At 38.5% G+C, this 26,144-nt stretch overlaps 2 non-coding genes across 2 annotated transcripts; one reads left to right on the top strand and one right to left on the bottom strand.

Moving 5' to 3' along the window:
- Window positions 1–14,538: 14,538 nt before the first annotated feature.
- Window positions 14,539–14,609, top strand: trnae-cuc (transfer RNA glutamic acid (anticodon CUC)). The gene has a single exon. It is a non-coding gene; the product is annotated as a tRNA-Glu (tRNA).
- A 58-nt stretch (window positions 14,610–14,667) lies between these two features.
- Window positions 14,668–14,756, bottom strand: trnay-gua (transfer RNA tyrosine (anticodon GUA)). The gene is given in 2 exon segments: window positions 14,668–14,703; window positions 14,720–14,756. It is a non-coding gene; the product is annotated as a tRNA-Tyr (tRNA).
- Between the last annotated feature and the right edge of the window lie 11,388 nt (window positions 14,757–26,144).

The following is a 26,144-nucleotide window of genomic DNA, read 5'->3' as shown; positions in this document are numbered from 1 at the left end:
GAAACAGACAAATTGTAGCAGTCAGATTGTGTAAATTCACTGTACATGTGAACTGATTAAACTCTCTAAAACCTCCTGCCCCTATCCACCACCCAAATCTATACAAATATTATACTGTGTAATTATTAAAACTGAGTTCATCAAGCTAACTAGCTTCATACTCACTATGATATTGTGTAAATAAAATGATTAGTGAAGTTCTCTAGGTAGATAACATACACCTGTAACCAAGCCCTTTAGGAGAGCTGATTAATCAGTAGTCTAAACATGATTTAGTGTAAAACCAGTAGTCAGGGTTGTTAAAAGTCACTTTTTAATGGGGATGAATATTATATTGTAGAAATAAATGAAATTCTCGTTGTTCAAGCTCATCAACTCGGTTCAGGATTTTAGTGTCTTTAAACCAACAGCCAAGTTCGCTAGCAGCTTAACTAACATTAGGCTAAACATTTTATTTATATTATATTTACCAATTAATTGTGTAATAATTACAACAAATAGACAGGTTCCCTAGAGCTTGAGAATATGATAAGTTGTAGATATGATTAGTCCAACTATTACAGTGTCATTTAAATCGCTAAAAATCGGCTAAAGTCTGTTAGCGCGCTAGCTGGAGAATCACAAGGCTAAGCATGATTTAGTGTAAAACCAGTAGCCAGGGCTGTTAAAAGTGACCTACTAACAGGGTAAATAATTCATTGTAGAAATAAAATACATTCTTGAACCAAGCTTAAGGACTTTATTGTGTAATTTAAACCAGTAGCCAAGTTCGCTAGCACGATAACTAGCATGAGGCTAATTGTTAGAAGTAGATGAGGTCGCTTGTTAGCTACATAACATTAGACTGTAACACTGTACCTTCTACTGGATTCATTGTAAAATCAGTGAGACATTAAAGTCACGAGGTAGGATAAAGCTCCTCCTACCTTGAGGAAGCTCAGTGTGGTCAGGAGGAGCTCTTTCTGTCCGGAGGCTGCGGTAAATGAAGTATCCCGCACCGGCAGACAGAGTGACCAGACCCGCAGCACAGGCGATCTCACCCAGAGTCCAGTTCTTCAGTCCCTGAAGAAATCCTCGGATAGACATGGTGTGGTCAGAAGTCCTTCGTTGAAAGTCGCTGATTGAAGAGTTGACTTGTAGAGTTGTAGATCTGTAGAGTTGTGGTGATGGAGACGATGTTTATCTGTTGCCACGCAGAAACTCAATGCAGGTTTTGACTTGAAACTACTCGATGAACGCATCATCACCATGGAGACAGTTTAAATACAAATAAACAACTCTACAGCAGCGATGACGCAGATGACGTCAAAGATGAAGAGCTGCGACCCCACGTGCGGATTGGGGTCACGGAGATGATGATGATGATGTCGATTATTATTATTATTATTATTATTATTATTATTATTATTATTATTATTATTGGTTGTTGTTATCGTTATTAATGACTGTAATAAAAATGACTATTATGGTGTTCTTATTGTTAACACACACTTTAATGCACTAATTTACTTTAATTACACTTATATATTAATATATACTTAATCCTTTAACAATTCACTTACTTAATAATAAACTTTACTTCTTTATTAGTTTATTTATTTTTTAATCTATTGGTTTCTATGTTTAAATGTTTACAACTTTAAATAAATATATTTCATTAGACAAATAATCTGCTTGTTTTTAATGATATTGATTAGTTTTGAAAACAGAATGTAAATGTAGATCTGTAGATACACATAGTTTTGTTAAAGGGTGAGTTTGAACGAGAAAAGAATAGATGAAGCTGAAAGTTGAGGTTATTTAATGCTTTGTGTCAAAACAATGAAAGGTGATATACAATTTAGTCCACATAGACTGTTGTTGCTCTAACTGTGTGAAGAGCTTTGTAAATGTGAACACAGTACTCATAAATGCGTCACTAAAAAATTCAACAATCCTTTTTCTCCATTTCTCATTCTTTATTCGGCCCACAGCGAGGAAATTTGCATAGTTGCAGCGGTAAAGGTATAGCAGCTAAAGAAAAGGATAATATCAAGACAAAGTGACTTTTATAAATTGTAACTGATATTATAGATTTAAAACGACAAACAGATAAATATATAAATATAAAATTTAAATATACAGAAGATAATAATAATAATAATAATAATAATAATAATAATAATAATAATAATATGGACTAGTAAAAGTACCTGAGTGATCTTTTGGTTGTTTATGATCTGCCACACCTACTCCGATCCAAGGTTGCTGTTTATTTGGTAATACCTCAAGCCCCACAGTTATGGAACAGCCTAACAAATATTGTTCGGGATTCAGACACAGTCTCAATGTTTAAGTCTAGGCTAAAGACACATTTGTTTAGTGAAGCTTTCAATGTATAGTTTTTCTTAGGTAAAGGAGCAGATCTGGAAGATTCATGGTCATAGAGTGTTTGGTGTACTGGGATGTTTGGATGCTGTCATCTTACCACCCTCACAAGTCGCTCAGGTTTGCTGACTGTGAAGTGGTTGGATGCTTTATTTCCCAGGAAGCCTTCATGTCTGTCAACTTCTGGCTCTCCCTTTTAGTTATGCTGTCTTGGCTAGTCTTGCCGGAGTCCCTGCCTGCACTTTACACTTAATCTACATTGTCTTTAAACATCACACGATCACAAGCATACCTAATATATTTCTCTCTCCCTCTGTCTTTCTCCATCGAGCTCTATGTCCCACTCCAGAGCTCCCAGTGTTCTGAGTTTACAGTGTGATCACTGGCTCTACCCCTGGTCGGAGTCTCAGTGCTTGGTGGTGCTCACTGATGCTGTGAATGGATCTGTGTGGACAGCCTGTGACTAGGAGACAGCTGTGGACAGAGCCACTTGGGGACTTTCACACTGTCACGGATGTGCCGTTAGATCTGTCAGCTTGCGACAGCAAGGAATTAATGTCTATAATGGGCTCAGTTACTACACTAACCTAATAGTTCCCCTTGAGCTCTTGTTTGTTGTTGTAGAAAGGACATTAATCAGTTACAGTTACATTATTTACTTTCCAGTTTCACCCAAATGAGGATGGGATCCGTTCTGAGCCCGGTTCCTCTCAAGGTTTCTTCCTCATATCATCACACGTAGTTTTTCCTTGGCACCATAGCCACAGGCTTGCTCATTAGGGATAAAATAGAGATAAAATAGTAAGTTTAAACTTATAAATATATATATTTTTTCTTTCTCTGTTTCTCTACTTCTTTAAAGCTGCTTTGAGACAACGCCCATTGTTAAAAACACTATACAAATAAAATGAATTGAATTGAATTAGTAATAATAATAATGAAATGTAATCTTATATAGTAGAAATCCCAATGATGTGTTGTCCAGGTTGTGGAAGGGTCTGCTGGTAGCAGTGCTGGTTGTACAGTCTCACAGCAGCAGGGAGGTAAGACCTACGGTACTGCTCTCTCACACACTTGGGGTGAAGTAGTCTGCCACTTCTGGAGCTGCCCAGAGTCTCATGCATGAGGTGAGAGTCGTTCTCCAACATACATGATAGCTTGGCTATCATCCTCCTTTCTTCCACTGGATTGAGATTGCATCGAAGGACAGATCTTTATCTTTACGATTTTATCCACTCTCTTCCTGTGTGCAGCAGAGATGCCACTGCCCCAGCAGAAAAAAAAAAAAAAGCCAGATGCTACCACAGAGTCAGTGTAAGGTTTTATACACTGTATAAAAAGACACATAACCTTTTTTTTCTCACTATCTGACATTAAATCAGACTTTCCTGTTGGGAAAGCCCAGATGATGATATCATGGCTTTGGAAGCTTCTGATGGGTTAATTGACATCATTTGAGTCAATTGGAGGTACACCTGTGGATGTATTATAAACACTCTGCTTCCTTGTGTGACATCGTGGAATAATCAAAAGAAAATCAGCAAAGATATCTGGAGAATTGTGGACCTCCACAAGCCTGGTTCATCTTGCATACAATTTCCAGATGCCTGAAGGTGCTATGTTCATCTGTTCAAACAATTATACACAAGTATAAACACCATAGGAATGTCCAGCCATCCTACTGCTCAGGAAGGAGATGGGTTCTGTGTCACAGAGAAGAACGTGCTTTGGAGCGAAATGTGTGCATCAACCCCAGAACAAAAGCAAAACAACTAGTGAAGATGCTGGCTGTAGCTGGAAAGAGAGTGTCATTATCCACAGTGAAACGAGTCCTGTACTGACATGGGCTGAAAGGCCACTCCACAAGGAAGAAGCCATTACTCCAAAAGGAACATAAAAAAAGCCAGATTACACTTTGCGAATGTACACAGGGACAGAGACATTAATTTTTGGAGACATGTCCTGTGGTCTGATGAAACTAAATTTGAACTGTTTGGCCATAGTGATCATCGTTACATTTGGAGGAAAAGGGGGAAGCTTGCAAACCTGAGAACACCATCCCAGCTGTGAAGTACGAGAGTGGCAGCATCATGGTGTGGGGGTGTTTTGCTGCAGGAGGGACTGGTGCACTTCACAAAATAGATGACATTATGAGGAAAGAACATTATGTAGAAATATTGAAGCAACATCTCAAGCCATCAGCCAGGAAGTTAAAGCTTGGGTGCAAATGGGTCTTCCAAATGAACAATGACCCTAAGTATACTGCCAAATTAATTACAAAATGGCTGAAGTATAACTGTTTTGGAGTGGCCATCACAAAGCCCTGATCTCTATCCAATAGAAAATTTGTAGGGAGAGCTGAAAAGGTGGTACTGTCAGGAGGAATTGGCCAAAATTCCACTAAACTATTGTGAGAAGCTTGTGGAAGGATGCCCAAAACGTTTGACCCAAGTCATACAGTTTAAAGGTAATGCTACCAAATACTAAGGAAATGTATGTAAACCTCTGACTTTGAAGGAAGTAATAAAAAATATCTAAAAAATTCTCTCACTCATTATTCTGATATTTAGCAAATAGAAATAATTTTAGAAATCCTAACTGACATAAAATGTGAAAAGTTTAGTCTGATTTAATGTCAGAAGGTGAGAAAAAGTGGTTATGTGTCTTTTTATACAGTGTATGTAAATTTCTGGTTCCAGCTGTAAAGCCACTAAATCATTCCTCACTATGTATGCTCACCCTAGAAAGAAATGGCATGCTTCAACACAGCTTACAAGAGGAAAAATACTCTGTCTGTTTTGGGGGTTCAGTGTTGAATCATTTTGTTGTGTTACACTCCACAGTGGTAGTTAATGGATGGTCATATGAAAGGTGACATTCAGGACTTTAATAATGTGTAGTTTTATTCATTTATATTTTATTTACTTAATTCTTGGGTTTAAATGTTATAATTTTATTGTAGCAGTTGTACAGTGTTTTACTATCAAAAACGTTTGAGATGTTTTGAATGTTTTATCTCTGTACCAGTGTTACTGTGGATAAGTGTGGTTTATTTGCCCAGCAGGGGCTCAAACCCCGCCCACTTCTCAGTGCACTGGTCAGCAGCAGCTAAACACAGAGTCATGATACTTTACACATTGAAAGCCAACAGTATTCTGACTAATTCTGGATCAGATTTGTGGGGGGAAAATAATTCATTTGTTTATATTAATTAAAAATGTTTGATAAGTCAAATGGAAGGAATGCCAGTATGATGATAAAAAGGAGTAAAGGGTTGTTTTGTGAAACCAAGTTAGTGTTGTGCGGTTCTACAATTAACACCAGCTTGTAGTTAGTGTAAGTGACCTTTCATCTGAGGGTTTCATCAGTTTTCAAGATTATTACACAGAAGCAAAATATTAAAAAATTCTCTATTACACAGAGAAAAGAGGTAAAATACATAAATATAGCACACAGTTTGCTCTGGAAATACTCGAAAGGGTTAAATGGTTTTGAATCTGCATGTGCTTTTAGGAATAATGCTGTCAGTACTGGCCAGAGCAGGGCTGCTGGCTGTACAGATGTGTCCTTGGAGGATGTAACGGTGCTGATCGACTGCACTATCCAGAATTTCTGTGTGCAATATGTAAGTCTGAAATAAACAAATGAACAGAAGAATAAAGAATGCAGAATTGCACATATATTCAATTCAATTCAATTATATTTGTATAGCACTTTTAACAATGAACAGTGTCTCAAAGCAGCTTTACAGAACATCGGAACAAAAAACATAGATGTTAGACAAAATCATCCCTAGTGAACAAGCCTATGGCGACAGTAGCAAGGAAAAATTGGTTTACGCAAGAAACCTTGAGAGGAACCAGACTCAAAAGGGAACCCATCCTCATTTGGGTGACACCAGAGAGTGTGATTATAAATTATTCTAAACACCGAAGAGTGTGATTATGAACAATGTCATTTCTGCAGTTATGTACAGTCTACAGTGTGATGCAGATCCAGCATATGTAGAATGTTAGTGTGTGTATTAATTAGGAGGTTGTTGTCGTCCTCTAAGTCCACATTGGGCTAGCAGCATTGCTTTGATATACACAAATCCTCACCAAGCAGAACCCAGCTGAAGCTGGTCCATCTCTGGGTGCCTCAGGATCCTTGAAGGATTGGCCTCTGTCTACTGAAGCTGGCACAATCTCCAGATGCCTCAGGATGGGAATAAAAAAAGGAACAGGTGAAAAGGAATTAGCATAGCTGCTGTTCATGATATTAGCAGCACTAGATGATAATGTGCATTTAATCAGATGTACTGGAGCACAAGGTTATGGGATGTATTATGTGTATGCCAGGCTAAGGAGATATGTCTTTAATCTACTTTTAAACTGGGAGACTGTGTCTGAGCCCTGAACACTGTCAGGAAGGCTATTCCAAAGTTTAAAAACGCTCTACCCCCTTTTGTAGACTTTGATATTCTGGAAACTACCAGAAGTCCAGAGTTTTGTGTTCTTAAAGAGCACGGTGGATTGTAGCTTGTCAGAAGACTGGCTAGATACGTGGGAGCTAAACTATTTAGAGCTTTGTACGTAAGTAGTGCTAGTTTGTATTCAAATCTAAACTTAATAGGTAGCCAGTGCAGGGATCATATTTTCTTGATCTGGTAAGAACTCTGGCAGCTGCATTCTGGACAATAGTCCAGTCTGGAGGTCAGGAATGGATGAACTAGCTTTTCTGCATCAGATACATATAAATTGTTCCTAAGCTTGGCAATGTTTCTAAGGTACACTATATTGCCAAAAGTATTCGCTCACCTGCCTTGACTCGCATATGAACTTAAGTGACATCCCATTCCTAATCCATAGGGTTCAATATGACATCGGTCCACCCTTTGCAGCTATAACAGCTTCAACTCTTCTGGGAAGGCTGTCCACAAGGTTTAGGAGTGTGTTTATGGGAAAGTTTAAAAACGCTCTACCCCCTTTTGTAGACTTTGATATTCTGGAAACTACCAGAAGTCCAGAGTTTTGTGATCTTAAAGAGCGCGGTGGATTGTAGCGTGTCAGAAGACTGGCTAGATACGTGGGAGCTAAACTATTTAGTAGTAGTAAAGTAAAGTAGTAGCACAAGTAGTGTTAGTTTGTAATCAAATCTAAACTTAACAGGTAGCCAGTGCAGGGATGGTAATACTGGGGTTATATGACCATATTTTCTTGATCTGGTAACTCTGGCAGCTGCATTCTGGACTAACTGTAGCTTGTTTATTGAGAATGCAGGACAACCACCTAGTAATGCATGACAATAGTCCAGTCTGGAGGTCAGGAATGGATGAACTAGCTTTTCTGCATCAGATACATATAAATTGTTCCTAAGCTTGGCAATGTTTCTAAGGTATATACATTGGCTCATGGTGATGTGTGAGGAGTTTCATATATGTAGTTTTTACATAGAAATGATGTGCACATGTCTTGATGTACGTGATCCTAGCAATCTCCAGAAGGCTGCAGGTCCGTGAGGTTGGTCACACATCTCCACTTCACCAGCTGGCTTTATTTTGGTGTTCCACTCTCGCCTATCGGTATGCTCAAGTTTCTTAAGAAAGTCAAGCGTGTTAACCCAGCACACGCCGGACACATCATAGTTCACTGCAGGTGACAGTGGCCATCAATCTGAACATTCTTCATCTGAATGTAAAAATAAATATGCTAATCCAGGCTATTACAGAAACAAATAATGGCATTTTACACTGACACTGTGGACCAGATGTGCACATGTGATGCAGCACAAAACATGATGCTCTCTTCTGTGGCAGAATATTGCAGTCTAAAAGGTGAACTGGAGGAAAAGATCAGGGATGAAAGAAGTACTGAGGATTTGAAAGTATTGATTTTTCAGGAGTGAAAATTGAAATATAATTTGTTGCTCAAATTTCTGAAGAAGTTAATGCTGGTTCTGATAGAAAGGTGTCAGGATACACAGTGCATCACAGTTTGTTCACCGCCAAGAGCGCTAACAATGGGCGTGTGAGAATCAGAACTGAACCGCGGAGCAATGGAAGAAGGTGGCCTGGTCTGATGAATCACGTTTTCTTTTACATCACATGGATGCCTGGGTGCGTGTGAGTCGCTTACCTGGGGAACACATGGCACCAGGATGCACTATGGGAAGAAGACATTAAACATAAATGAACAAGTATTTATGTTGTGCACGCAATACAACTGTTTTGCTTTTATTTTGAAAAGCCTGGCGTTTTATTATTTACCTATGGACGTGCATGCGTGTCTGAACAGCAACAGGTGATGCTGGCACATTATTGCTGGTCAGCTACCCCTAAAAATGTCAGATCCTGTTAAAAAAAGAGAAGTTGATTTCGAATGCCACGTTTTCAACAAGAAATTATTTGTTACACCATGATCCTAAAGAAACATTTTACTCCAACATACACGAGCTATATACATATTGTTGGTGCCCTATGAAATTTTTCTTCCATTTTTAGTTCAGTTGGAAGTCTGTGAATGGTCTACGGTGGTAAAGACCCTGTCAAGCTTTTTCACGACTGGAAGAGTAGTGCAGTGTTTTTTTTCACATGGGGATTAGTGACTGTTCCATTGAGAGGTTGCCCTGAACACGCTGTTTGGTCGAGCTGCCTTCAAAAGGTTAAAACTGACCACCTTCCTGTTAGACGACTCAGTGCATGTGCAGAAATAATCACTCCTTGTTGAAAGTTTATTGAATAGAGTATTAAGAAGAAGAAGTATTATAATGTGTGTGTGTGTGTGTGTGTGTGTCTGTGTGTTGTTTCACAAAATTCAACACAAACCATCGTACTTAGACAGTAAAGTCTGATCCTGAGGTTGATGAGATGAATGTGTGGGACACTTGGATGGATTATCATAAAGGAGATTCACTGTGAATACCACAATTTTCACAGTTTTAGTTAAGCTGTTCTTATTAAAATGATCTTTAGGAATTCACTGCTTAAGAAGTGATCTATGAGCAGTAGATATAAAGAGCTGTGCAGTAACTCCAGAGGAAATGAAAGCCATTATTGAGCTGAGTGAAATTTAACAGTTTTTTATTTTTTATTTTATTAGCAGTAACAACAAAAAAAAAGTCTATTTTTAAGAATTTATCTTCAAATGTTTAATATAAAAGCTGTTTCCTGGTTGACAGGTAATTTCTTTATTTTCTGCTCTCTGGTTGAGCATCGCCTGGCTTGCTTTCTACAGCTTCAGCCTCAGCTTCTTCCTGAACCATGTTTTCAGCCTCATCCACTTCTAAAAAAAAATCTTGATTAGCTTTTTCAATATGATGTAATGTTTAGATTGTATTCATTGACACAGATAAAATGTTGCACTTCAATTCCTCATTAATTTAATATCAGCAGATCACCAGGTACATTACCGACATCATGACATGATATTAATACCTGCTTTGATGACCCGGACTTTCTTCTTTCTTCTGCCTCGTGTCCCTTTTTGGTCCATTTCTTCTTCTCCTTTTCACAGCTGGTGCTTTCCACAGCAGATGTGCTGTTCTCTGGTTCTACAGCTTCGGACTCAGCTTCAGCCTGAACCAAGTTTTCAGCCTCATCTACTTCTGAAAAGAATTTGCATTTTACATGTGGTGTAATGTTTAGATTGTATTCATTGACACAGATATAATGTTTCATATCAATTCCTCATTAATTTAATATCAACAGATCTCGTGGGCCAGAAACAAAATCATGATTCACAATTAAAATCTGATATAAAGTTTTGACTAAATTAATTGACACAGATAAACTTCATTATTATTAATATTTATTACATAATTAGGAAATAATATACAATGTCTTAAACACTACCGCTATTGACATTTTTGATTATTAATAATACTTTTTTATTAATAAAGGATGAATTTGTATTTTTTTTTAAACTTTTTTTTTATTTTGTTTAGTTACTTATTTCTTTGAGTAGTTGATGTTCAGAGGGATCGTGTGCAGTTTAGTTTACAGTTAAAGAGCTGTATCGGTGTGAGTGATTGCTTTTACAAACTTCTTCTGGAAAGTTACATGATACACAATTTAATTATTTTATTTTATTTTTCAGCTTCTGTCTGCAGCACCTTCAAGCATTTATCTTATGAACATTGTCCATGTCGGTTTTGTGGTATCCTGAACTAAATATTATTATCGCAATGGAAAATGCTTCCTGGATTGACCACTAGGTGTCACTGTGTGATTACTGCTGTTAATATGCTCTCACTAGTTACTGAGAGAGTTGAGTTTTTGGGCTGAAAATGAAGAAAATCTAATCGGTTGTATGCCAGGTTCATTTTTGTTCATTTCATAAAGACATTAATATAATTAACATTAAACTAGCCTCCAGAGTCTGCTTGTCATACATATCTGAGAGAAACATGGGGATCATGAGTGTCTGAGAAATTACAAGCTTCTTACAGATTTCTTTTTTTAATGCTAAAGTCAGCCCTGTTCTGTTGTTTATGTCCATAATAGGTAAACATTTCTGTGTCAGAGTTTCATACAGTTAGAGGATGAACTGATTTACATGAGAGCATTGTGTATAACATGCCCCATACAGGAAGTATTTATATTTATACATTTTTTATATTGTGTAGTAATTATACTTTGTTTATCAGGGAGAAAGAGTTACTGAAGGAGAAGAGGCGAAAAAGACAGTTACTTTTCCAAGAACAAAAGGTACAAAAACCTTTGCATAGTAAACTTTCATATTTAAGCAATGCAAATGTTTTAAAGTCTTTGTAATTGCCTAATGTTTCTAAGCTCTAATTATTACTCATGTATTGTTTAATGCTTTGAAGAAAAGCAGACTTTTACCAGAAGCTCTTTTAGAAAAGCTGGGGAACAATAGTCTGTTTCGGGTGGGGAAGAAAGGAAAAAAATGGGGAAGAAGGGGAAAGAGAGAAAAAGAGAAAAAAAAAAAAGAAGAAAAAAAGAAAGGAAGAAAACAAAAGAGAGACAGAATACCACGTGTGATTTATGTGCGCCTGTTTTGTAAATTTTTATTTAAAAATGTGCTTTTTTACAAACAAATCAGAAAAAATTCAAGTCCCCCTCCCATCCACACTGTCCCGGCTCGAATCCCACCTCAGACAAGGATTAAATATTGCATTCTGTTTAGAAATGGCAACTGTTAGTCTACAGAAACAGTCCTGCTGTCAAAATGAGTCAAGTTCTAAGTCCTGTGTAGTTAGTTGACTTCGATTATTTAATTATCTGCAAAATATGGCTTCTAAGTACGACCTACTGTTAGAAATATTGTCTTTTTTTATTTTTTTTACAAAGATAAGAATAATACAGCCCAAGACACACACCATAACAATATACATAAGTGATAAATTATTATAAAATACTAACAAAGTATAGAAATCTATAAACGAAAAACTACCAATATTTATATTATTAAGTATAGATTTATTAATATAAATTAAAAAAAAAGTTAAGGATATTCGGCTTTCGGGTGAAATTTCAGGATGCACCTAAAATGCACTATAACCTTTACAGGTGAACTTAATTTGACCTTCTCTACACTTTTGAATGCACATGTCCAACTGTTCAGTGTTTCAGTACTTTTTGCATAACTTGCTGTTTTCTAACAAGGTGCTTAACGGCAAAATTCACAACTGGTGTTTGATCCATGAATCGACCAATACATTTTCTGGTTCAATTAGAATTGGTATTTAAACAGTCCTCTTCATCATGCTGTTCACATTTTGACATCATGAGACCAAGACCATACCTAACAATTGATCAACAGTACCTCACCATTGCGAGGCTTCAGACAGGATGTTCTCAGAGGGAAGTGGCCACTGAGCTTAGAGTGTCACAGAGTGTCATCAGCAGGTTGCGAAAGAGATACAGAGAGACTGGAAGAGTCACAGAAAGGCATAGAAGTGGACGTCCTTTGGCCACATCCCGCATTGATGACCGCTTCATGATGAATGCGATGAATGCCACTCAACTCCAGGCACATTTAAGGGAGGTGAGAGGCACCCAGGTGTCATGTCAGAACATTTGAAACCGTTTACATCAATGTGTTCTGTGTGCTAGACGACCTGCAAAGGGTACCTGACCACACCACCAGGCACAGGCGTCGGGCCAGGGAGCTTTTACGCTGGACAAGGGACCAGTGGACCTCAGTGCTGTTCTCTGATGAAAGTCAATTCACGTTGAGCAGAAATGATGGCTGCCAACGATGTTGGAGACGTCAAGGAGAGCGCTATGCATCAGCCACTGTTGTGGTGGTGTTACAGTCTGGGCAGGTGTGTCTACTCAATACAGAACTGCCCTACATCTTGTGAATGGTACAGTGACAAGCCAATACTACCTGAATAACATCATTAATCCAGTTATTGTGCCCCTGCATGAACAACACAGGCCTAATTTCTTCATCATGGACGACAATCCTCCGGCTCATCGAGGTCGCATCATTAGGGAACAGCTGCTGGAGGCTGGGGTACTTCAAATGGAGTGGCCTGCACTTTCTCCAGACCTTCCGGAAATCTAACAGCAGCAGACACTCCCCTATTTACATCAACGGGTCTGAAGTAGAGCGTGTCTCCAGCTTTAAGTTTTTGGATGTCCACATCTCTGAGGATCTGTCCTGGCATCTGAACACCTCAACTCTGGTTCGGAAGGCGCAACAGCGTCTTTACTTCCTAAGGAGACTGAAGAAAGTTCACCTATCCCCCAAGATCCTGACCAACTTTTACCGCTGCATCATTGAGAGCATCTTGACGAGCTCCATCACAGTGTGGCATGGCAGCTCCACGATGTGTGAAAAGAAATCATTGCAAAGGGTTGTGAAAACCGCCCAACGCATCATTGGCACCCAACTACCTGCCATTGGGTCTCTTCACCACAGTAGATGTCTGCGCAGAGCACACAAAATAATCAAAGACTCCTCCCACCCGAGTCACAAACTGTTCAACCTTCCATCCAGGAGGAGATACAGGTCCTCACCAGAACCAGTAGGTTTAGGGCCAGTTTTTTTCCTTCAACCATAAAACTACTGAACTCTACACTACACCGCTAGGACACTCATGTCTTTCTACACTTACCACTTTACAGTTCTGCTCCACTCTGTACATTCTGTTAATATAATATTTTTCTCTGTTAAACATTCTGTTGTACATTCTGTTATAATATAAGTTTTTCTCAGTGTGTAATATAATTAATGTACATATTGTCCATTTCATAGATTACACCTAGTATTATCTATTTGACTATCTATTTATATGAATTTACATATACTATATTTATACATACTATATAATATATGTATATTATCTGTTACTGTTGTACAAACATTGTACATAATGTACACATTTTTAGCACAATTATAATTACACCTGTCACATTATCTACTGTAAATACTACTTGCACATACTTCTCTATGCACACTCTGACATAGCCTTATTTATCGATGTACATATTTACATATTTATCTGCACTTGTTCATTGGCAGAATTTCTATTATTTGCACTTCTGGTAGATGCTAAACAGCATTTCATTGCTATGTACCTGCACTCTGCAATGACAATGAAGTTGAATCTATCTATCTATCTATCTATCTATCTATCTATCTATCTATCTATCTATCTATCTATCTATCTATCTATCTATCTATCTATCTAATGCACAGGGTTTCACTTTGTCAACCAGGCGCCTCAAAAGCGATGGGCCAAAACGGGCAGATGTGAACGTTTGTGTGCATCGCTGCATGTCAAAGCTTTTCCGTAGGACAGAAATACCTGTTCTCGTCTAGACCTGATCGGTTAGCAGTACACCCCACATGGCTCGCCAGCTCATCACAGGGCACTGCGCAAACACATTCACGCCCTCGCTCATACCTAATAGCGATTTGTTTCAGCCTATCCACCTACTGGCGTGTCTTTTGCAGGTGAGAGGAAACCGGAGAACACCGAGTGTACACGCACGGGGACTCGGACAGACTGCAAACTGGTGACCCTGCAGCTGAGAGGTGGGACCTCTTTTAAGTCTTTTGAGACAGTCTGTGCAGACATTCTGTTGACCTTAAAGCGAATTTGTTTAAACTGCTGTTTCCTCAGGTGTAACTCATCCGGAATTGCCGTAAATTGCCACTAGAGGCCAATCCTGGGTGCTGCGCACAGCCGCACGAGGCCCACCCGCCTGTCCGTGTCTCCCTGGTGGTCTAGTGGCTAGGATTCGGCGCTCTCACCGCCGCGGCCGGGTTCGATTCCCGGTCAGGGAAGCGAACTGTTTTTCGTTTTCACTGAAACGGCGCGCTTCCTGGCGGCTGGTAAAAGCTGTCCTTCGAGCCGGATTTGAACCAGCGACCTAAGGATGTCCATTTATAAGCACCTACAGTCCTCCGCTCTACCAGCTGAGCTATCGAAGGGCGGGCAGGGGACATCTTTGGGCAGCGACCTGGCAAACAGGACGCCTGGCGATTTTGTCTGTTACGAGCCACGTAGTGCAGCGGAACAGAAACAGTGGAACAGAATTAGCGTAGCTGCTGTTCATAATATTAGCAGCACTAGATGATAGACACAGTCAAGTGGCTTTTACAAGGGCTTTTGCTCACAGAAAATACAGTTGTGTTCAAAATAATAACAGTCCAACATCACTAACCAGATCAATCACTGGTTTTGCTTAAAATTATATTTCTTCATGGCAAATATTTTACTAGTAGGTGTAGTAGAGTAATAGAAAACCAACAGACCCAACAGTAATGACATGCATGTTGCTTATTCTGTAATTGAATCATTAATTGAAAAGGGTGTGTTCAATATAATAGCAGTGTGGAGTTCAATTAGAGAGGTAAATTAGTCTGTGAAAAACTGGTGTCAAACATGTGTCCCTTATTTAAGGATCGAAGGCAGCAAATGTTGTACTGTGCATTTCTCTCTGAAAATCAGAGTAAAATGGGTCGTTCCAGACATTGTTCAGAAGGACAGCGTACTTTGATTAAAAAGTTGATTAGAGAGGGGAAAACATATAAAAAGTGCAGAAAATGATAGCCTGCTCAGCTACAATGATATCAAATGCTTTAAAATGGCAAATAAAACCAGAAAGTCGTGAAAGAAAATGGAAAACTACCATTCAAATGGATCAAGAATAGCCAAAATGGCAAAGACTCAGCCAATGATCAGCTCCAGGGTGATCAAAGAAAGTCTAAAGTTACCTGTGAGTACTGTAACAATTAGAAGACATCTATGTGAAGCCAAGTTATCGGCAAGAAGCGCCTGCAAAGTCCCACTGTTGAAAAAATGACACGTGGCTGAAGAGGTTACAATTTGCCAAAGAACACACTGACCGACCTAAAGAGAAATGACACAATATTTTCTGGACTGATGAAAGCAAGATCATTCTTTTTGGGTCTAGGGGCCACAGACAGTTTGTCAGACGACCCCCAAACACTGAATTCAAGCCACAGTACACTGTGAAGGCAGTGAAGCATGGTGCTGCAGGCATCATGATATGGGGATGTTTCTCATACTATGGTAAGTTGGGCCTATTTATTGCATTCCAGGGATCATGGATCAGTTTGAGTACATTAAAATAATTAAAGACGTCATGTTGCCTTATGATGAAGAGGAAATGCCCTTGAAATGGATGTTTCAACAAGACAATGACCCCACACACACCAGTAAGTGAGCAGCATCTTCCTTCCAGACCAACAAGATTAAAGTTATGGAGTGGCCAGCCCAGTCCCTGGACCTTGATCCAATAGAAAACTTTTGGGTGAAATCCAAAAATGCTGTTTCTGAGGCAAAACCAAGAACTGCAGAGGAATTGTGGTGTGTAGTGCAAGTCGCTCTGGGCTGGAATAGGTTAAGTCCTACTCCATGCAACACAGATGCTAAGCAGTTCTCAGAAATAGTGGTTATACTAACTAAATATTAGTTCAGTGATTCACAAGAAAGCTAAATCTTCAAGCATTTTTCTTCAGTTTATACTGTAAACATTTGACTTTGTAAAGAAACATGCAGACACTGCTATTTATTTTGAACAGCCTAATATTCTTTTTCTTCACTTTCTATAAAGTAATAACAAATTTGATCAATTTTTGTTCATGTATTGATTTAGAATTGAATGTGCAGTTTTCCCCAATGCATTTATGCAGTATTGAAATTTTGAACTTTACTCTTTTTAACAAACTGCTATTATTTTGAACACAACTGTATATCCCCAAATCAAACTAAATATAATGGGGTCTGTTTGGTATCAATGGCTCCACTTTTGGCAGCAGAAATTCCAGCTGAATGATGATGGGCCATTTAACAAGCATACCTGAATATAACGCGTCTTCTAGACTTTCAGCTGAAACTGAATTGTTAACTTAGCAGTTGTGAACAATGAATATTTGTTAAACAGACTTCATACAGAATACCAGAGTAAAACAGATTTTTACAAAATACCTAACACCTGCTCCTTTTCACTAATAACAACAACAACAACAATAATAATAATAATAATAATAATAATAATAATAATAATACATAAAACAGTAGCAGGCAATGTACAAATGAAAAATATATGTTGATTATCTAAAAATGTTCTCATTCAGCCCTGTACCCAAAATATATAAATAAAACAATTTCATTATTTAACAAAGCACAAAGAGACTACAGTCTAAACGCAAATGTTTCAAATCATTATCATGTGGTTACACAATCGAGGAATTGCTTATGTACAAAAAACTGCACTTATTTCAGTGCTTAACAAGAGAAAGATCAAGATCAAGTGCATAGAGTATTATGAACCCATAGCAAGAGTTTCCTCTAACTGAAAGCAGAACAAATGTGAAAGTGTTTTTTCAGAAGTGAAGAAAGGAAAAGTTATTTGAAATTAGCATCGTCTGAGAAAATATCTACAAAATCTTGTACCACTGTAGCAGAAGTCATACTGTTCCTGAAAGAAAGAAAAAAACATAATTGTTTACATGTTAGTACACTATCACATATTGATAAGAAGTATTAAACTAACAGTGACAGGACCTAGTTATTTTTCCACAAATCAGGCACTTGTGTGTAAAAGATTCTTACCACAGTTTGGACCATGTGTGGTCTCTGAGTGCGTAAACTCTTCACGTCCAGTAAGCCCTCGGCTTTAACCCGCCTCCAAAATGTTACTGAGGACAATGAACGTTCAAGTCATTTGCAGCAGCACTGATTAAAACCAAAACACATGTGGTAACTATTGTGTATAAAACAGCAATATAAAACAGTGAAAGTGTGATTATATATTGACACACAATAATAGTGTTGCAAATAATTGGATTGTTTCCTCAATCAGTCCTATGCCAAGCCAGCAAGGATTCTTGTTCACTTCAATTCTGAGCTTTAATCATCAGTTTGCAGCTTGAGTGTGTGAGTGGGTGTGTATGTGTACCTGCAGTGCACCACTATAGGGGGTTGCCAGATTGCTGTTGTTGTTTCTGCACTGCAGCAATCAGATCAATCATTCCTTTTCCGTCCGATGAGATTCCAATCCCTGGCCAACCATGAAATGAAAATGTCTGACCAGACGAGACTGCTTCTCCTAAAACACATATAATATTTACTGTATGTAATGTGTGTATATAATGAAACATTTTATTCTGATCTTACAGCATGACAATATTCATATCTACAAGGCATGAGGGATCACTGAGTGGTTTAATGAGTATAAAAATGATGTAAATTATATGCTCTGGCCTTCTCTGTGACTACTGGAGATTCTGATATTCACATCAGCAGCCAACAGCCAGTGTTCCATCCAGCATCATCTCTACTCAAAATATAGCCTGAGTTTGATACCATTTCCCTTTCAAACAGCTCACTATCAAGCATTTGAAGCAGATATACACATTACTGGGACAGTAAATACTGAACATTACAGCAAGGCTTACACGTATTTATCCCTTAGCGATTTTTTCTGTCCTATAAAATGTCATAGTAACTGAGCTGGTAATGTCCGCCTGGTTACAGTAACTGACAACTGTGAACGCCTCACAAGAATAATAAACATGCAGCGTTATCCAAAACAATCTCTATGCACATGACAAATATTTCAGTATAAACTTAATGTGTTTTCAGGGTGGAGTGTTCTGTTAAACACATATACACTGGCTTGTTTTGTTTCCTTACTGGTTGTTCCTCTGGGTTCCTGAACCATACATATTGTAACACAACTTATTAAACCAGTGCCACATGTTGGATTGCTGTTTTTGTTTTTCAACATGGCACTGTATGTAACATGGTATGTGGTAAAATGGTTCATTTTCCTGAGCCTAAGTGTTAGTATACTAAGAGTTAGCACTAAACCACAAGTTGAAGTGTTTGCCTCAAAAGTATCATCCATTTTTTTGCATTAATGCTACCAATCCCATTTCTGACAATACTGATACTGAACTCTGAGTATCAGCCACTTAGCTGATCCAGTACAGACATCCTCACAGCAACAGTCACTACCTTCTGTAGCTGTTATGCCAGAAATCACAGATGTTGTGCATCAAGCTGCAGTTTAACACAATTTGTGCTCCTGTGCAAAGCACTGCTGTGCCAGTCTACATCCAGGTGCATTCTAGCCACATGGATTAGACTGAACACATCGAATTTTACTGCAGTCATTTTGTTCTGTACACTTCCTCATAATCATGTGCAAGAACATCTAGTTGTATTCATAAATGTTTCAGCCTACCGTTTGGACACTTTCTTCGACTTCTTCACTTTTATTTCTTCTCCCTTCTGCTGCTCAGCTGCAGGACAAAAATAGCCTCCAAAGTACTGTCTACCAACCAAAGAAATAATGCCTGATCTATTCAAAGTTGGGAAACTACCAGAAGAATTTTAGATCTTACCTTGATCATCTGGCAATGATGGTGGTCTAAACAGAAACAACAAGAATACACAATTATGCAAATGAATGTGAAGTGTGTGTGTGTGTGTGTGTGTATACATAAACAGATCCCGCATAACATTGAGTGAGCAGTGACAGGTGAAATGAATAACACTGATGATCTCTTCATCATGGCACCTGTTAGTGGGTGGGATATATTAGAGGCAACAAGTGAACATTTTGTCCTCAAAGTTGATGTTAGAAGCAGGAAAATGGGCAAGTGTAAGGATTTGAGCGAGTTTGACAAGGGCCAAATTGTGGTGGCTAGATGACTGGATCAGAGTATCTCCAAAACTGCAGCTCTTGAGGGGTGTTCCCGGTCTGCATTGGTCAGCATCTATCAAAAGTGGTCCAAGGAAGGAACAGTGGTAAAATGGCGACAAGCCATGGGCGGCCAAGGCTCATTGATGCACATGGGGAGTGAAGACTGGCCCGTGTGATCCAATCCAACAGACGAGCTACTGTTGCTCAAATTGCTGAAGAAATTAATGTTGGTTCTGACAGAAAGGTGTCAGAGTGCACAGTGCATGATGGGTCAGGGCTGTTTTAACAGCAAAAGGGGGACCAACACAATATTAGGCAAGTGGTCATAATGTTATGCCTGGTTGGTGTATGTTAGTATAAAAACATCACTTACTTCTGGACCACTGTCTCAAATTCTTTCTACAGGAGCTTCTGCAAAGTCTACTTCTCTCCAAAGCCTTAAAAAATCCATGAGTAATAATTAGAGCTTAGAAACATTAGGCAATTACAAAGACTTTAAAACATTTGCATTGCTTAAATATGAAAGTTTACTATGCAAAGGTTTGTACCTTTTGTTCTTGGAAAAGTAACTAAGTCTTTTTCGCCTCTTCTCCTTCAGTAACTCTTTTCTCCCTGATAAACAAAAGTATAATTACTACACAATATAAAAATGTATAAATATAAATACTTCCTGTATGGGGCATGTTATACACAATGCTCTCATGTAAATCAGTTCATCCTCTAACTGTATGAAACTCTGACACAGAAATGTTTACCTATTATGGACATAAACAACAGAACAGGGCTGACTTTAACATTAAAAAAAGAAATCTGTAAGAAGCTTGTAATTTCTCAGACACTCATGATCCCCATGTTTCTCTCAGCAATGTATGACAAGCAGACTCTGGATGCTAGTTTAATGTTAATTATATTAATGTCTTTATGAAAACCCAAAGCTGAAATGACGAGCAGCCAGAAAATGAGTAAGTAAAATGAACAAAAATGAACCTGGCATACAACCGATTAGATTTTCTTCATTTTCAGCCCAAAAACTCAACTCTCTCAGTAACTAGTGAGAGCATATTAACAGCAGTAATCACACAGTGACACCTAGTGGTCAATCCAGGAAGCATTTTCCATTGCGATAATAATATTTAGTTCAGGATACCACAAAACCGACATGGACAATGTTCATAAGATAAATGCTTGAAGGTGCTGCAGACAGAAGCTGAAAAATAAAATAAAATAAATAAATTGTGTATCATGTAACTTTCCAGAAGAAGTTTGTAAAAGCAATCACTCACACTGATACAGCTTTTTAACTGTAAACTAAACTGCACACGATCCCTCTGAACATCAAATACTCAAAGAAATAAGTAACTAAACAAATGAGCATGAAAAAATACAAATTCATCATTTATTCATAAAAAGAAAAAATTTTTAATAATCAAAAATGTCACTAGTGATAGTGTTTGACATTGTATATTATTTCCTAATTATGTAATAAATATCAATAATAATGGAGTTTATCTGTGTTTAATTAATTTAATCAAAACTTTTTATCAGATTTTAATTGTGAATTGTGATTTTGTTTCTGAAGTAGATGAGGAAACCAAGACTCAGGCTGTTGCTGAGGAAAGTAGCATCAAAGAAAAGGAAAGGAAGTAAAGGCCCAGGAGAGGGACATGAGGAGGAGGAAAGAAGAAAGTCCAGGTCAACAAAGCAGGTATGAATATTCTCTCTGAACTTCAGGACCAGTTTCAACACACCGACTGGAGCATGTTTGCCACTCAGGCGACCTGTGGTTCCCACTTGGATATTGAAGGCTACGCTTCCTCTGTACTGGATTACATTAACACCACGACAGACAGGGTCACCACCCAGAAAAAGATCACCATGTACCCAAATCAGAAGCCTTGGATTAACAAAGAGGTTCGCTCTTACTGAAGGCAAGAACACCGCCTTTAGATTTGGTGATGCACAGGCCTACAGTACAGCCAGGGCCAATTTGAGGCGGGCATTAAGATGGCCAAGTACTACCTACAAGCTGAGTATTGAAGAACACTTCTCCAACTTCCAATCCCTCAGCAGATGTGGCAGGGCATTCAGGCTATTAGCAACTACAAGCCCATCAACCCTTTACCCTACTGATATCTCCTTTCTGAATGAGTTAAACAACTTCTATGCTCGCTTTGAAAGGGATAATCTGGAGCCAGCAATCAAATCGAGCTCCCGGCAGACTTCCAGCCACTCACACTCTCCACTAATGATGTCAGTGGAGTACTAAGCAGGATCAATGCATGGAAAGCTGCAGGCCTGACGGTATCCCCAGATGTGTCCTCAGAGCACGTGCTTGGGAGCTATGGGTCCTTCGGACTTATTTCACCCTGTCTCTAGCTATTGTGCCCACCTGCCTTAAGACCACCTCCATTGTGCCGGTACCAAAAACTCTACTGCATCCTGCCTGAATGACTACCGCCCAGTAGCGCTCACCCCATCATCACTAAATGCTTTGAGCGGCTGGTCCTGGCACACCTCAAAACCTGTCTTCCTGCCACCCTTGACCCTCATCAATTTGCTTACCATCAGAACAGGAGCACGGAGGACGCAGTATCCACAGCGCTGCACCTCAGTACTCTCTCACGTGGACAATAAAGACATCTATGCCAGAATGCTTTTCCTGGACTTTAGTTCAACGCTTTAACACTGTCATCCCTTCCAAGTTAGTCACCAAACTTGGAGACCTGGGCATCAATGCATCACTATGCAACTGGCTCCTGGACTTTCTGACCAACAGGCCCCAGCATGTTCGGATGGATTGCCAATGCTCTTCCACCCTCATCCTTGGCACTGGAGTACCTCAAGGCTGTGTGCTGAGTGCTGTGTGGTGCGCTGGACAACAAACCTGCTGCTCAACACTGCAAAGACCAAGGAGCTCACAGTGGACTTCAGGAATGAGAAAGGTGACACACACCTGGCATTCATTTGGCATTCATATCAATGGAGAGGTGGTGGACCGTGACACCACAGCTTCAAATTCCTGGGTATCCACATCTCCGAGGTTCTCTCCTGGACTACCAACAGCTCCAGTCTGGTCAAGAAGGCTCACCAGTGCCTCTTCTTCCTGAGGGCTCTGAGGAAGAACCATCTCTCTTCAGACATCCTGGTGAACTTCTACTGTTGCACCATCGAGAGCATCCTGACTGGCTGTATCACTGTCTGGTATGGTAACTGCACTGTGTCAGCTCGGAAAGCGCTGCAGAGGGTGGTGAAACTGCCCAACGCATCATAGGAGTTCCACTTCCTAAGATCGAGGACACTTACAGGAAGCTTTCTGTATACAGTTTACATACACAAATATTTACCATGGTAAACAATATCTTCCTCACGGCATACATCTAAATCATTGCATTCATTGTACATACCTCCTTCTCTGAATACTGTTTACATATTTAATTGTTTTCATGGTATACAATACATTCTTTATTGCACCACCTATAATCATTTGCTCATTTGCACTCATTGAATTTACCTCCCTCTGTATACTGTATATATATGCAAATTATTTATATATTTTTATATATTGTTTATATATGCAAATTATTTATTTGTTTATATACTGATTATATATGCTAATTATTTGCACTGCGAGAATGCACTTCTGGTTAGATGCTAACTGTATTTCATTGCCTTGTACCCACATGTGCAGTGACAATAAAGTTGAATCGAATCGAATCGAATCGAATCTTAATATCATGTCATGATGTCGGTAATGTACCTGGAGATCTGCTGATATTAAATTAATGAGGAATTGAAGTGCAACATTTTATATGTGTCAGTGAATACAATCTAAACATTACACCACATTTAAAATGCTAATTTTTTTAGAAGTGGATGAGGCTGAAAACATGGTTCAGGAAGAAGCTGAGGCTGAAGCTGTAGAAAGCAAGCCAGGCGATGCTCAACCAGAGAGCAGAAAATAAAGAAATTACCTGTCAACCAGGAAACAGCTTTTATATTAAACATCTGAAGATAAATTCTTAAAAATAGACTTTTTTGTTGTTGTTACTGCTAATAAAATAAAAAATAAAAAACTGTTAAATTTCACTCAGCTCAATAATGGCTTTCAGTTCCTCTGGAGTTACTGCACAGCTCTTTATATCTACTGCTCATAGATCACTTCTTAAACAGTGAATTCCTAAAGATTAATAAATAAAAACGATCATTTTAATAAGAACAGCTTAACTAAAACTGTGAAAATTGTGGTATTCACAGTGAATCTCCTTTATGATAATCCATCCGAGTGTCCCACACATTCATCTCATCAACCTCAGGATCAGACTTTACTGTCTAAGTACTGTCTTACTGTCTTTGTGAAACAACACACACACACACACACATTATAATACTTCTTCTTCTTAATACTCTATTCAATAAACTTTCCATGAGGAGTGATTATTTCTGCACATGCACTTTTATAGCAGCTTTATATAATACAAGGTCCTCTGAAGGTATTCTGAATTGTTCATTTCAACATCTCTTTTCTGTTGTTTTATCAAGCAGCTTGGAACTGCAACAATAGTAAATCAAGAATGAAGCAGAAGTAAAGAATGTCACTTTTTATTTCTTTGTGGTTATTGGTCAGATGGATACTGTTGAAATGTGTCTAACAGACAGTTATACAGGGATAAATCTGCATTATGCAGTCTGTAGGCCTAAGACAAGATAAAGAGTACATAATTGTCTATGGAAAGAGAACAAGCTATTTAACTTACATGGCTGTAGTGAAGACAGGAGAGGATGGGAACAGAAAGAGACTTCCTATGACACTGACTTGTGTTTACCACTGACTCAAAAATCATGAGCAGTACACTGACCCTTTCTCTGGTCAGCATGATACCTCATGTAGAAAAGGTGGGGAACAGAGCAGAGGGAAGGTTGAAGGCCTTATCCCATTATTTACATTACTATGAATACCAATTAATGATAATTACCTCATGTTTTTATTTATACCACACCCCAGTAACTGTATAGTGTATTGTAAGACCTTCATCTTGTTTTATCACTTCAATGTGGAGCTCCATTCTTTTCTGCCATTGTGTTCATGCTTGTGTTTTTAGATTAAATAATATATTATATAATACATAAATACATTATATAATATAAAATGCTATTTTACATTTTAGTGAACCATTTAAAGACTGTGAAATTCTTTAAAAAGGATCTGTATGTAAGTGAAAAATTCATTTTGTGTTGCTTTTTAAAGGAAAAATATACAGATATACTGATGACTAAAAATACTCAGAATGAGACTGAAATAGGAACAAATATAAAAATTTATTAAAATAAAGCATATAAGCACTATACAGATATAAGTTTATTTACAATCAATTCTATTTATCTATTTATGAACTATAGGGTATTTATGGGAATGGGAGAGTGGGACAGGAATAGAGGGATAGATTAATAAGGGATGATTATTAAGGGATAAGGGATCTTAAGATAGGGTTAAGCCCTTCTTCAGTCCTGGGGTTCACTGTACAACCTGTAGGAAAAAAAAAAGAGATTTTAAAAATATTACATTAATCTAAAATAGAAATAAAATTAATTCATACTCACGTATATGGAGAGCCTGAGCAATGTAGGAAAAAGAAGTGAGAGAAAAGAAGAAATATGAAATGAAACAGAGGAAGAAAAGATGAAGAGGGCAAAGGAAAGACATTGCTCAGAGCTTCTCCAAAATGTTCATCATCTGCTGGACGTGCTGCTGGACGAGAATCTGAACTATGGAGGCTAAGGCTGCTGGGTTGCTGTAGAGCTCCAGAGGCTGAGTGAACAGTACTTCAAAAAGCTGTGTAAGGTGATCCTATTGACAAATGACACACAGATTCAACATAGTGTCACTGAGTTTAAGGTACAATCCTGAGAATTTGTGTATCGTGGCATCAGAAGATATTGGAACACTTACAATAAGCACTTTGAAGTACAGCTCTGCTGCAGGCTCCCACACGTCTATATCCCACATGCTGATGAGCTGAAGCAGGCGCTCCAAGAATCCTCCCTTAAACTTTAGAAAAGAAAGACAACAGACTTCATTAATGCCATGTTTTATCAGGATTAAAAAATAAGGGAAATCAAAATGAGGTAAAATAGACCATGTTCTGAAACTTAAACCCCCTGATGAGACACTTACTAGCTGAGGTGTTGAGCCATTTTTAAAAAGAAGCCGAAGAGAATCAGCTCATAAAAATATCCAGGAAGTTGTAGTGGTAGACCTGCACAGAGGAGTAAAGGTACAAAAGAAATTAGCCTCACATATTGACGTTCAGTTTTCTATATTATCAAAATCTTTTCTGTTTAAACATCTGTCATTTCACACAGGCGTTTATTAGCTTACATCGGGCCCGGAGAGCTCTGCTTTAATCGAATCCTGATATGAAGGCGTCCTCAGGAATCGAATCAGGGCCTCGTATGCCAACTGCACACCAACTACATCCTGTTCAAACAAACAAGAAAATCTCTGTAACTCACTTTGGCTATGACTGAGTAACTGAAAGGATGTTCATCACAAAAATCAAACAGTCTTTCATCATTCTAAAGTCACCTGGTTGTTAGCTGCTGCCAGTCGCATGACAATCCTTTTTCCCACCACGAACAAGAA

The sequence above is a fragment of the Hemibagrus wyckioides genome, linkage group LG07, assembly GCF_019097595.1.
Source record: "Hemibagrus wyckioides isolate EC202008001 linkage group LG07, SWU_Hwy_1.0, whole genome shotgun sequence".
Taxonomy (NCBI): domain Eukaryota; kingdom Metazoa; phylum Chordata; class Actinopteri; order Siluriformes; family Bagridae; genus Hemibagrus; species Hemibagrus wyckioides.
This window is presented reverse-complemented; position numbering and strand designations above follow the sequence as displayed.